Genomic DNA, 14,094 nt, shown 5'->3' on the forward strand with positions numbered 1-14,094 from the left:
GTATTTTAAATCAATATATAAAAACCTATATACTAAATAACTGTTGCTCCATTTAAAGTATAAGATCACAGGGCTACAATTATTCAAAATAGCTTTGAACTCTCTTCTAGACCCAGTATAATAATGAATTTTAAAGCTCCACAAAAATCTATTTTTAATTTTTACTTGCTTTTGACCAAAAATCTAACAAACAAAACACAAAATCAAAAACCTGCCTCATCAGACATTATTCACAGAGACAGCTGTCTGTAAAAATCAAACACAACCCTCAAAAAAATGACTGATAATACAAATAACATTCAAAATAACAGCAAAGTCTCTGAAGACAACCTTAAGAGTTTCCAGTGTTTAAGCAAAGCAGCATTAATGACATAAGTGCATAGCCTCCTATGAGATTACTTTATAAGTTGCCTGTTTGCATGGATAGTTTCTAGGATATTACTTTAAAAGCAGTCTACCAGCCAGGTGTGGTGGCTCACTCCTGTAATCCTAACACTTTGGGAGGCCAAGGTGGGTGAATCACTTGAGGTCAGGAGTTCAAGACCAGCCTGACCAACATGGTGAAACCCTGTTTCTACAAAAAATACAAAAATCAACTGGCCGTGGTGGCGTGTAATCCCAGCTATGCGAGAGGCTGAGACAGGAGAATCACTTGAACCCTCAAGGCAGAAGTTGCAGTCAGCCAAGATCGCACCACTGCACTCCAGCCTGGGGCACAGGGCGATACTCCGTCAAAAAAAAAAAAAAGAGTCATGATAGATAAGAAGCTAGCTTTTCTAACTTCTTGGCAACAGTACTTCAATATTCTTTCTTCTTGGCCTCAGTTTTTATTTTGTTTTGTTTAATTTTTTTTTTTAATTTCAAAAGTTTTGGGGGAACAGGTGGTGTTTGGTTGCATAGAAAAGTTCTTTAATGGAGATTTCTGAGATTTTGGTGAACCTATCACCTGAGCAGTATATACTGTACCCAATGTGTACACCCCCCAACCCTTACTCCTGAGTACCCAAAGTCCATTATATTATTCTTATGCATTTGCATTCTAACAGCTTAGCTCCCACTTGTAAGTGAGAACACACAATGTTACTCACTTAGAATAATTGTTACTTCACTTAGAATAACGGTCCCCATTCCATCCAGGTTGCTGTGGATACCACTATTTCATTCCTTTTTATGGCTGAGTAGTATTCCATGGTATATACATATATACCACATTTTCTGTATCCACTTGTTGGTCGATGGACATTTAGGCTGGCTCTGTATTTTTGCAATTGCAAATTGTGCTGCAATAAACATGCATATGCAAGTGTCTTTTTCGTATAACGACTTATTTTCCTCTAGGTAGATACCCAGTATTGGGATTGCCAGGTCAAATGGTAGTTCTACTTTTAATTCTCTAAGGAATCTCCACACTGTTTTCCACAGTGGTTGTACTAGTTTATGTTCTCACCAGCAGTGTAAAAGTGTTTCCTTTTCACCACATCCATGCCAACATCTGTTATTTTTTAATTATGGCCACTTTTGCTGCAGTGAGGTGGTATCTCATCATGGTGTTGACTTGCATTTACCTGATAATAAGTGATACTGAGCATTTTTCCATGTTTATTGGCCATTTATATGTCTTCCTTTGGGAAATGTCTATTTATGTCCTTTGTTGACTTTTTGATGGGACTGTTTCTTTCTTGATGATTTGTTTGAGTTCCTTGTAGATTCCAGATTAGTCCTTTGTCAGATGCATAGTTTCAGAATATTTTCTCATACTCTTGGGTTGTCTGTTTACTCTGCTAATTATTTCTTTTGCTGTGCAGAAACTTTTTTGTTTAACTAGGTCCCATTTGTTTATCTTTGTTTTTGTTGCATCTGCTTTTGGGTTCTTGGTCATCAACTCTTTGCCTAAGCCAATGTCTAGTAGAGTTTCTCCAATATTATCTTCTAGAATTTTTATGGTTTCAGGTCTTATATTTAAGTCTTTGATCTGTCTTGAATGGATTTTTGTATAAGGTGAGAGATAAGCATCCAGCTTCATTCTTCTAAATGTGGCTTGCCAATTATCCTAGCATGATTTTTTGAATAGGGTGTCCTTTCTCCACTTTATGTTTCTGTTTACTTTGTTGAAGATCAGTTGGCCGTAAGCATATGGCTTTATTTCTGAGTGCTCTATTCTATTCTATTGTTCTACGTGCCTATTTGGATATCAGTACCATGCTGTTTTGGTAACTATAGCCTTGCAGTATAGTTTGAAGTCAGGTAATGTGATGCCTCTAGATTTGTTCTTTTTGCTTAGTCTTGCTTTTGCTATGCGGGTTCTTTTTCGGTTCTATACGATTTTTTTTTTTTTTTTTTTTGAGACGGCATCTCGCTCTGTCGCCCAGGTTGGAGTTCAGTGGCACAATCTCGGCTCACTGCAAGCTCTGCCTCCCAGGTTCACGCCATTCTCCTGCCTCAGCCTCTCCGAGCAGCTGGGACTACAGGTGCCCACCACCACGCCCGGCTAATTTTTTTTTTTTTTGTATTTTTTTAGTAGAGACGGGGTTTCACCGTGGTCTCGATCTCCTGACCTCGTGATCCGCCCACCTCGGCCTCCCAAAATGCTCGGATTACAAGCGTGAGCCACCGCGCCTGGCCTCTTTTTTGGTTCTATATGAATTTAAGGATTGTTTTTTCTAGTTCTGTGAAGAATGATGATGGTATTTTGATGGGAACTGCACTGAATTTGTAGCTTACTTTTGGCAGTAAGGTCGTTTTCAGAACACTGATTCTACCCATCTGTGAGTATGGGATGTGTTTCCATTTGTTTATATTGTTGACGATTTATTTCAGCAGTGTTTTGTTTCCTTGTAGAGGCCTTTCACCACCTTGGTTAGGTAGATTCCTAAGCATTTTATTTTCTTTGCAGATGTTGTAAAAGAAGTTGAGTTCTCAGCTTGGTCGTTGTTGGCATATAGTGGTGCTACTGACTTGTGCACACTGATTTTGAATTCTGAGACATTACTGAATTCATTTATCACATCTTTTTGGAAAAATCTTTAGAGTTTTCTAGGTATATAATCATATCATCAGCAAACAATGATAGTTTGACTTACTCTTGGATGCCCTGTGTTTCTTTCTCTTGTCTGATTGTTATGGGTAGGACTTCCAGTACTATGTTGAATAGAAGTGGTCAAAGTGGACATCTTTGTCTTGTTCCAGTTCTCAGGGAGAATGCTTTCAACTTCTCCCCATTCCGTATGATGTTGGCTGTGGGTTTGTCATACATGGCTTTTATTACTTTGAGATATATCCCTTCTATGCTGTTTTTGGTGAGGATTTTAATCATAAAAAAATGCTGTATTTTGTCAAATGTTTTTTCTGCATCTATTGAAATAATCATATAATTTTTGTTTTTAATTCAGCTTATGTGATGTATCACATTTATTTACTTACATTGTGTTAAACCATCCCTGCATCCCTGGTATGAAACCCCACTTAATCATGGTGTATTATCATTTTGATATGCTGTTAGATTTGGTTTGCTAGTATTCTGTTGAGAATTTTTGCATCTATGTTCATTAGAGATATTGGCCTATGGTTTTCTTTTTTTGTTATGTCCTTTCCTGGTTTTGGTATTAGGATGATACTGGCTTCATAGAATGATTTAGGGAAGATTCTCTCTATCTTTATCTTTTGGAATGGTTTCAGTAAAATTGATACCAATTCTTCTTTGAATGCTTGATAGAATTCAGCTGTGAATCCATCTGGTTCTGGACTTTTTTGTTGTTGTTGCCAATTTTTAAATTACTGTTTCAATCTCGCTACTTGTTATTTTTCTGTTCACAGTCTCTACTTCTTCCTGATTTAATCTAGGAGGCTTGTACATTTCCAGGAATTTATCCATCTCCTTCAGATTTTCTATTTTGTGCATGTAAAGGTGTTCATAGTAGCCTTGAATGATCTTTTGTATATCTGTGGTATTGTTTGTAATATCTCCCATTTTGTTTCTAATTGAGCTTATTTGAATCATCTCTTTTCTTCATTAATCTCGCTAACGGTCTATCAATTTTGTTTATCTTTTCAAATAACTGGCTTTTTATTTCATTTTCTTTTGTATTGTTTTGTGTGTGCGTGTGTTTCAATTTCATTTAGTTCTGCTCTGATCTTTGTTATTTCTTTTCTTCTGTTGGGTTTGGATTTGGTTTGTTCTTGTTTCTCTATTTCCTTGAGGTCTGACCTTAGATTGTCTATTTGTGCTCTTTCAGAGTTTTTGATGTAGGCATTTAATGCTATGAACTTTCCTCAGCACCATTTTTCCTGTGTCCCACAGGTTTTGATAAGTTGTGTCACTATTAGTTCATTCAGTTCAAACAATTTTTTACTTCCATCTTGTTTTCATTATTGACCCAAAGATCATTCAGGAGCAGATTCTTTAATTTCCATGTATGTGTATAGTTTTGAGGGTTCCTTTTGGAGTTAATTTCCAATTTTGTTCCACTGTGGTCTGAGAGGGTACTTGATATGATTTATTTTCTTAAATTTATTGAGACTTATTTTGTGGCCTATCATATGGTCTATCATGGAGAATGTTTCATTTGGTGATGAAAAGAATGTCTATTTTGCAGTTGTTAGGTACAATGTTCTGTAAATATCTGTTACGTCCATTTGTTCTAGGGTGTAATTTAAGTTCATTGTTTCTTTGTTGACATTCCGTCTTGATGACCTGTCTAGTGCTCTCAGTGGAGTACTGAAGTCCCCCACTATTATTGTGTTGCTGTTTATCTTATTTCTTAGGTCTAGTAATAATTATTTTATAAATTTGGGAGCTCCTATGTTAAGTACACATATCTTTACAATTATAATATTTTCCTATTGGTCTGATCCTTTTATGATTGTATAATGTCTGTCTGTGTCTTTTAAACTGTTGTTACTTTAAAGTCTGTTTTGTCTAATACAAGGACAGCTATTCCTGCTTGCTTTTTGTTTCCATTTGCATGGAATATTTTTTTCCACCCTTTACCTCAAGTTTATGTGAGTCCTTATGCATTAGGTGAGTCTCTTGAAGACAACAGATACTTGGTTGGTGGATTTTTATCCATTCTGCCATTTTGTACCTTTGAAGTGGAGTGTTCAGGCCATTTGCATTCAATGTTAGTATGGAGATTTGAGGTACTTCATCATACTAGTTGTCACCTGAATACCTTGGATTTTTTTTCATTGTGGTATTTTTTATAGATCCTGTGAGATTTATGCTTTAAGAAGGTTCTATTTTGGTGCATTTCGATATTCTGTTTCAAGATTTAGAACTCCTTTTAGCATTTCTTGTAGTGTTCACTTGGTAGTGGCAAATTATCTCAGTATTTGTTTGTCTGAAAAACTTATTTCTTTTTAATTTATGAAGCTTAGTTTTGCTGGATATGAAATTATTGGATGGTAATTATTTTGTTTGAGGAGGCTAAAAATAGGACCCTAATCCCTTCTGGCTTGTAGGATTTCTGCTGAGAAATCTGCTATTAATCTGACAGGTTTTCATTTATAGGTTACCTGATGCTTTAGACTCACAGTTCTTAAGATTCTTTCCTTTGTCTTGACTTTGGATAACCTGATGACCGTGTGCTTGGGTGATGATACTTTTGAGATGAATTTCCCAGATGTTCTTTTAACTTCTTATATTTGGATGTCTAGATCTCTAGTGAGGCCAGGGAAGTTTTCCTCAATTAATCCCTCAAATATATTTTCCAAACTTTTAAATTTATCTTCTTCCTCAGGAATAACCATTATTCTTAAGTTTGACCATTTAACATAATCCCAAATTTCTTGGAGGATTTATGTCTTTAAATTCTTTTTTCTTTGCCTTTATCTCATTGGGTTAATTCAAAAGCCTTATCTTCAACGTGTGAAGTTCTTTCTATTTGTTTGATTCTATTGTTGAAATTTCCAGTGCATTTTGTATTTCTCTAAGTCTGTCTTTCATTTCCAGAAGTTGTATTTTTTTTTCGTTATGATATCTATTTCTCTGGAGCATTCTTCATCCATATCCTGTACTTTTTTAAAAATTTATTTCAAATGTTTTTCACCTTTCTCTGGTATCTCTTTGAATAGCTTAATAGTCAACATTCTGAATTCTTCATCTGGCAATTCAGAGATTTCTTCTTGGTTTGGATCCATTGTTAGTGAGCTAGTCTGGTCTTTGGGGGTGTTACAGAACCTAGTTTTGTCATATTATCGAATTACTTTCCTGATTCCTTCTCATTTGGGTAGACTATTGTAGTGGAAAAATGTGCAACTAGAGTGCTGCTGTTGAGATTCTTTTGTACCATGGGGCAATCCCTTGATATGGTGCACTCTCTTTTGTCCTAGGAATGGTGCTTCCTGAGAGCCAGACTGTAGTGATTGTTATCGCTCTTCTGGGTCTAGCCACTGAGTGGGGCTACCAGACTCTGGGCTCTTGCTGGGGAATGTCTGCAAAGAGTCCGGTGATGCAATCCATACTCAGGTCTCCCAGCCATGGATACCAGCACCTTCTCTGGTGGAGGTGGCAGGGAGTGAAGTAGACTCTGTAATTGGTTGCAGAAGTGTTTAATGTGCTGGCATTCTTGAATGCTGGTTATAGTAGCAGTGACAGTCACATGGACAAACTCAGGATCACTGGTTAGCCAGGATGTTGCAGGCAGCAGAATTCGCTGTTGTTTTCTCTTTCCTTGGAGCTGGATTGTTGGTTCATGAGTTGCTATAATGTCCTGAGTTGGCTGGCCTCCAGCCAGAAGGTGGCAATCTGGAGACAGCACCAGAGTTTTTTGCCAGTCTCATGGAATTTGCAGCAGCCTGCTGCTGCTTTCAAAGGATTGGTGATTTCTTTCAGTTTTTGTGGTATACTCCTGTGGTGGTTCCTAGAGCAAAAGTCCATGGTGTGAGTCTCCACATGCTGTTCTGTTCATCCAAGTGGGAGCTGCAGGTCAGCCCTGTCTCCTATCTGTCATCTTCTCTCTACCCCTAGCCTCAGTTTTTTTTTAATAACTGCAATCACCTATCATGTATTTTTGCTTCCTCTTTTCTGTCATTATTGTGGCAAAAACCATTAGCCTTCCTATGAAAGGAAGATTGAGAGATAGAGAAGGGTCAAATGGGTAATTCAAAATTAAAGATAAAGGCGAGGTAGTAAAGACAGATGGAAGTTTAGTCCCATTTACTTCCAAATAAATACCAGAACTACAGGTAGCATAAAGGGGAAAGGATTTAGACAGGGCACTTCCTAAGACCTAAAGAAGAAAAGAATGAAGAGAACAGTGAAGGTAGGAAATACAAAAAGAATCCCACCCCTACTCTATATCCTGTTGAGTAAACGTAACTCTAGCAGTGGTCTGAGCCTGTTCCAATTCCTACTCTAATTGCATGAGTGGGATAAGTGAGTCTCAGAAATTATGTGAAGGCTGTGGTAGGGGTTTGTTTATGTTTGGGGATGAGCCAGGGTCAGGTAAGGAGACAGGTATACTTTAAAAATATTTTGCATTAAAACACTGTCATAAGTTCCATAGAACTAATATTATGCCTTATATACATTAAACAAACATAATATCACCATGCATAACCACCATGTAAAAAAAACTCTATGAGAAAATGGATTCTGAATGACAAAACTGATATGCAAATTGGAGATTGACTGTATTGTCTCTTCAGGATGATGGGATCTATTACGGTTAACAGTTACAAAATACGTGACTCCAGAGTCACATGACTATACTACTAATGGTATACAAATATCTCTCTTTAGAAATCCTCGGGGCCAGTAAAGTTTCAGAAACCATACACACACACACACACAAACACATTTTGAACATATAAAATATATATCAAATATATTAAATTTTAGAAAGGCTATATAGTACATATACTATATATATGATGCAATAGCCCAGAAGTGACTGAGGCAGCACTTGAGAATCACACGCATCAGTATCTCTGTAGTAAAATACAAGAATAGTCACATATGGGAAATATAAAGCCTATAAACAGTATCATGGAAGTTGAGCTCTGTACTTCCACCAAGAGTTTAGTTCAAGTCAGGTTTTGCTGTGTGAACTACGTATACATTTACGTAAATTTTCTTATAAATAAAAGAGTAGATTTTTCCCTCCAGATCTTTTTGGAAATTCAGAATTATAGATAAAGGACTATGAATGTTTATATCAGTATTTCTATTCTCTCAGTGTCTTTATATGGATGGTTCATGATTACCATTAAAAGAGTAATTTGGGGCTTTCTAACCAGCTCCAAAACTTTTAAAAGCACTGAAAGTAATTGCTCTGGTGCCCAAGGATTCCTGTAAAAGTTTCAAGAGTCTCAGTAATGGGAAAAGAACAAAATTTCTTTTGTTTTGGATGTTAGAAAATGACATTGTTCAAAATAGGAGGTTTAAATTAGTTTCTAATCTTAAATTAGCAACAATCAACCACAATTACCAGTAACAATAATAATAGTGATGTGGGGAAACTTGCTTTACACGGACTGCCAACAAAACCCACCATTCCTTGTTTCCTCTCACTCAAGCAAAACTCCCTGGACCTGGGCAATATTGTTCACCTCTGCTCTTGTTTCAGTGGTCATAACCTGCTGTGTTGTTTACACAGACCAACACATATATGTGGCACAGGGGATGCTATTTCTGGGTCAGTCTGCATGGGTGTTTCCTTCTCTCTTCTTCCTACTAACCCCTTTAGTGACAGTTTCTATCTCAGTAGTTGGAGTCAACTCATTTATGCCTTGATGGAATTATTTGACTTCAAATTGGACACCACCTTCTATTGTTTACAAATTAAGAAAAAACGATGGCAACAAGGAAATATTATTAGCCAGAGGTACAGAGTTAGGGAGTGGATTTCTTAAGAATATGGGAAGGACTATAAATCATGCTGCTATAAAGACACATGCACACGTATGTTTATTGTGGCACTATTCACAATAGCAAAGAGTTGGAACCAACCCAAATGTCCAACAACGATAGACTGGATTAAGAAAATGTGGCACATATACACCATGGAATACTATGCAGCCATAAAAAAGGATGAGTTCATGTCCTTTGTAGGGACATGGATGAAACTGGAAATCATCATTCTCAGTAAACTATCGCAAGGACAAGAAACCAAACACAGCATGTTCTCACTCATAGGTGGGAACTGAACAATGAGAACTCATGGACACAGGAAGGGGAACATCACACTCCGGGGACTGTTGTGGGTTGGGGGGAGGGGGGAGGGACAGCATTAGGAGATATACCTAATACTAAATGACGAGTTAATGAGTGCAGCAAACCAACACGGCACATGGATACATATGTAACAAACCTGCACATTGTGCACATGTACCCTAAAACCTAAAGTATAATAATAAAAAAACAAACAAAAAAAAGAATATGGGCAAATGCCTCAGGATAAAAACCAGCCATCACTAAAGGAAAATGACAAAAATATTTTACACAATACCCTGTATTTACATAATAGCTGGTTCCCAAAAATTTCATGGTAACACACTTTTTAATGTCCAGAAAAGTTTTTTAAAAATAAAAAGGAGCAAAAATCAACTAAATTTAAATAACCAAAAGCATATGATATTCACATACTGCAGATTAAGTACTTAGCCCTAAATAAAGCAGAACCTATTAAAGATATTGTGTTGTTTCTGAGGCAAAGATCTTAATTGGCCTCAGTTTCCATGGAAAGATTCATGTAACAATGCTGAAAAACCTACATTGAAATAATGACTTGGAAATCAATAAACTCTGTATTGAAGTATTTTTAAAACTATATTTTAAAAGGCAGATAATTAGAATAGATATTACCTGAGATCTGTCAAAATTGTTTTATTTTGTCAATCATAATACAATACCTTTTATATGTCCTTCATGTTAGAATATTTTTAATTCTAGTTGGGCAGAATTACATAATATAATCCTAATGTAAAGATTAAATCTTCTAACTAGACATGTCACAAGGAGTTGGTGGCATCCCCATAGGAGAACAGAAGCATGGAAAAGGCTAAGTGATCTGCCCAATATTAATGGTGACATGAGATCTTAGTATTCGACTTTCAATGCAATAAGTACTACACAGATCTGTGTTCTACCACGTGAAAGTTCGTCTTGTATTGCAAACGGCAAAACGAGAGACTTTATAAAGCATTTCTACATCAAGTTTTCAATCTTTTTGTGTAAACTACATCTTGAGGGGGAAAAGTCAATACTTCCGGTATTGAAAATGTGAAGGGTACAAAAATACTTTTAAAATAAAGTATGTAAACAAAGAATAAAAATAAAACTATTTGGCCGGGTGCAGTGGCTCATGCCTGTAATCCCAGTACTTTGGGAAGCCGAGGCGGGTGGATCATGAGGTCAAGAGATCGAGACCATTCTCAGCAATATAGTGAAACCCCACCTCTACTAAAAATACAAAAATTAGTCGGGCGTGGTGGTGGGCGCCTGTAGTCCCAGCTACTCAGGAGGCTGAGTCAGGAGAATCGCCTGAACCTGAGAGGCAGAGGTTGCAGTGAGCCAAGACTGCGCAACTGCACTACAGCCTGGGTGACACAGCAAGACTCCATCTCAAAAATAAAATAAAATAAAATAAAAATAAATAAAAAATGAAACTATTTGAGTAAGGACAGGGTGTAATATAGGACCTTGATTGCAATCCTCTATTTCTTATTCTTGAATAAAATATGTTAAAATAGCATAAAGTTAAAATAATATACATATTATATTTTGGGTGGACCATGTATATGCCTTTTTATCTTCTCAGTTTTTAAAAATTTCATTTTTAACGAAGGAAATATGTTCCCTGATTTCAGTTAACCAGAGGCTATGATTTAAAATAATAAATAATGCTAAACTGTAATCAATCCTTTCACAAAAATATTTTCCACTTGATAGTAAATATTTCCTAGTATTTCAAAAGTCATAATCTCATTAATAAGCCAAACCAATTAACCATCTATAAAGTTGCTTTGTGAATGGATTTTGATATCCTGATTTTTGCAATGAAGATTCTTTAACATTTTATATAGCAGAAATATTGGATGGTTTATAAGCGCAAAAGAAGACAGATTTTAGACATTCAGCTTTTGAATCCTTTTACTAGTGATGAAAACTGGCAAACATGACAACAGAGCTCATATTCTGGGACCAAACAGACTTGGATTTAAATCCCCTCTCACTTAGTATCTGAATGACTTTGGGCAAGTGCCAACCTCTTTGGGCCCCAGTTTTGTCACAGGTTTATTGAAGGACTATAGGAGATCACGCCTACAAAGGGCAAGAAAGACGATGAGATGATACCTAATAAATGTTGTTCATAATTATTAATAATACTTTTATAGAGGATAACCTACGTATTTTGTTGGAAACAAACCAGATGATCTTGAATTTGTTCCAAGGCCACCAGCAAAAAGGTAAGATTATTTTACTACCTTTCGGGTTGCAAATAAACAAGAAAGTTCCATAATAAAAAACCCCTTCCTCTGAAATCACATGCAGATTAAGTCATGGAGGTATAACTGAGTTGTAGATGTGTGAGCCTACTGTTTTATTCTTCAAATGGACAGTAAACTCTGTAAGGGCTAGGACCATGTCTGTTTCTTTTACCACTTATTCCAACATTCAGCAGAGCTCTGGTACATGGTAGTGACTCAGTAAATATCTGATGAATAACTGAATAAGTGAATGAATATGCTAACGCCAATCAGAGAAGAAATAGAAGGACAAAAAGGTGAATAATAGAAAATATGACCATCTAAGATGATGCATAATCCAGACTGAGATGCTGGTAGTACTGGGCAAATGGCATAGATCTGAAGAGTTCAGAGAACCTGTTACAGCCAAAAGGAATAAAGATACTTGAAAGAAGCTTGATGGAGAAAGATAAGTGCTCTGGAAAAGGGAAGACACCAAAGAAGACACTGAATAAATGAAAAGAATTGAAAAACTCAGGGTTCAGATAAAAGGTTCTGTTGTATAAGCATTCAGAAGGTCTTGTAGAGAGCAGTTTTAGCCTAAAACTGTGGAAAGGTGTGGGGTTTGTGAAAAGAAATTTTGCTTTCTCATAATCTAAAGGATTCATGAGAAATGCCTCTGGTTTTGCATATGAAGTGTGAAGTATTTCCTCAAAGAGGAATAAAGTATGGAAGAAAACAGCAATCAAAAAGAATGATGCTACAGAACGGAAGCAGAATGATTCAGAAGAGCCTAAAAATGAATTATATAGACTCATGCGGAAGTGAATAAAAGGAAATAATAAGTGTATTAGCTATGGGCAAGATTACTTACCTATGAAATAAATGCAATCACTCTCAAGATGAGTAGTTACTGCTCTTTTATATGATTCTGTATTCTAAGATACCTGGAATTTCTCCCACAAAAGCATAAGTTACAGTGCAGTAGGTACTATGTAGAATAAGAATGGGGAAGGACCAAAGAAAGGTAGACCCGTTCATCTTAAGCATGTACAGAGCCATCCAGGAAGACTTCTGAGTGGGTGGCACCATGGGTTCTGCAGCAACATAGGGTCCATTTGAAAGAAAAGTAGACCAGGACTTACAATATGCTCCACTTACCTCTCTTCCCTATCTACTGTACTCTTATTCCTTATTACAGTCAGGGTGATATGAGTGATGGGATGTAACGCCTTACCACGGCTAGTATTGCTTGGCCCCAAGTTGCTATATTCTTTCTCAGCTAGTTCAAGGTATCTTTAATCCTTGTAAAAAGTTTAATATTTCTCTAGTATTGCAGTCGAAACCAGGAGAGATGGTGAGAGAACATAAGCAATTTATACTGGAAATATCTGTGCATATATAATTAGGAGTTAATTGCATTATCTCCGTCATCTGTTACTTATTCATTCATTCATTCAACAAATACCATTAAGCTCCTACTTTCTCCCAGAAACTGTTCTAAATGCTAAAGATACAACAATTTTAAAAGACAGTCAAGAACCCTACCTTTGTACAGCTTTTATTCAAACTGTTGGAGGGAATGAAGAAGTTTGGAGGAGACAATAAACAAGTTAACATTTATTTAGACCCTTTACATTAAAATTTATTGGACATTAATTTTGAAGATTGCCTAGCACCCTGACACTCTGAGCTGTGAGCTGGTTCTTATGCTGAAATATACTCTATAGAAAATATGGTCTTTTGGGTACATGAAATATCCTTATATTTAATATAAGTGCCGTTGAAACATTTTCCATAATTAGAAGCAGCAAATGCTTTTCTATATTTAATCTTAGCTTCCTATATTGCATTTTGTTAAAACGTATTTATTCTTCTCATCATAAAAGTACCACCGTATTACAGAAAAATCAGAATCTAGAAGAAAAAAGGCTCTTAGCACCTTAATACAATCACTCAGAATTTCCATACATTTGCTTCTAATACTTTTTAAATGTTTAAACCATTGCATATTTACATAGTTGCTACCATAATATATAATAATTTCAAATACCTTTGACCTAGGTTGTATATTATGTATTTTTCACTACTTCATAATTTTATTTCCTTTTAAATTTAGTAGATTCACAAATTAGCAAAACAGCAAGATGTGTATTGATCTTTCCCTCAGGCCACCTAAAAACTTTAAGAATGGAAATAAAATGTCTATTTAAACCTAACTAGTCTTTAAATTAGGGTCCAATACTAAAAGATTTAAGCCTAAACAATGCTAGTTTCAAAAGTGGATGCCAGATTTTTTTTTTAAAAAAGTATTATATATAGAGCAAAATGTTGTTTTCATATTATCATGAATATGTACTTCAAATGTGCTGTTGAATAAAATTAAGAAGATCACTTAAAAAACTAGTGTGAGGTTCTCGTCTGCTAGGAATAGTTGCTGTATCCTTAGCATTCAGAATAGTTTCTAGGACAAACAAAATTAATGCGATCACTTTTTAAAACATATTTCACTAGCGAGTAGTAAAATATCAGGTTCCAAACATATAAATCAAAAGTTAAAGAATCATACTTTTCAAAGAAAAGAATATTTATCCAAACTAAACTCTGCTTTTCTTACAATTCAGTATTCCTAGATCATTTTTTGAAGTTAGTTGGAAACTAGCTATCTATAGGAGATGTGTCTGAAAC

General features: G+C 35.9%; 1 protein-coding gene across 1 annotated transcript in view; it reads right to left on the reverse strand.

The window, feature by feature from the left end:
* The window catches only part of MBD5 (methyl-CpG binding domain protein 5), a 470,039-nt gene that overhangs the window by 395,465 nt on the left and 60,480 nt on the right, over nucleotides 1-14,094 (reverse strand). The gene's annotated exons all lie outside the window — the stretch shown is intronic.

Source organism: Hylobates moloch, unplaced genomic scaffold (assembly GCF_009828535.3).
Source record: "Hylobates moloch isolate HMO894 unplaced genomic scaffold, HMol_V3 SCAFFOLD_24, whole genome shotgun sequence".
Taxonomy (NCBI): domain Eukaryota; kingdom Metazoa; phylum Chordata; class Mammalia; order Primates; family Hylobatidae; genus Hylobates; species Hylobates moloch.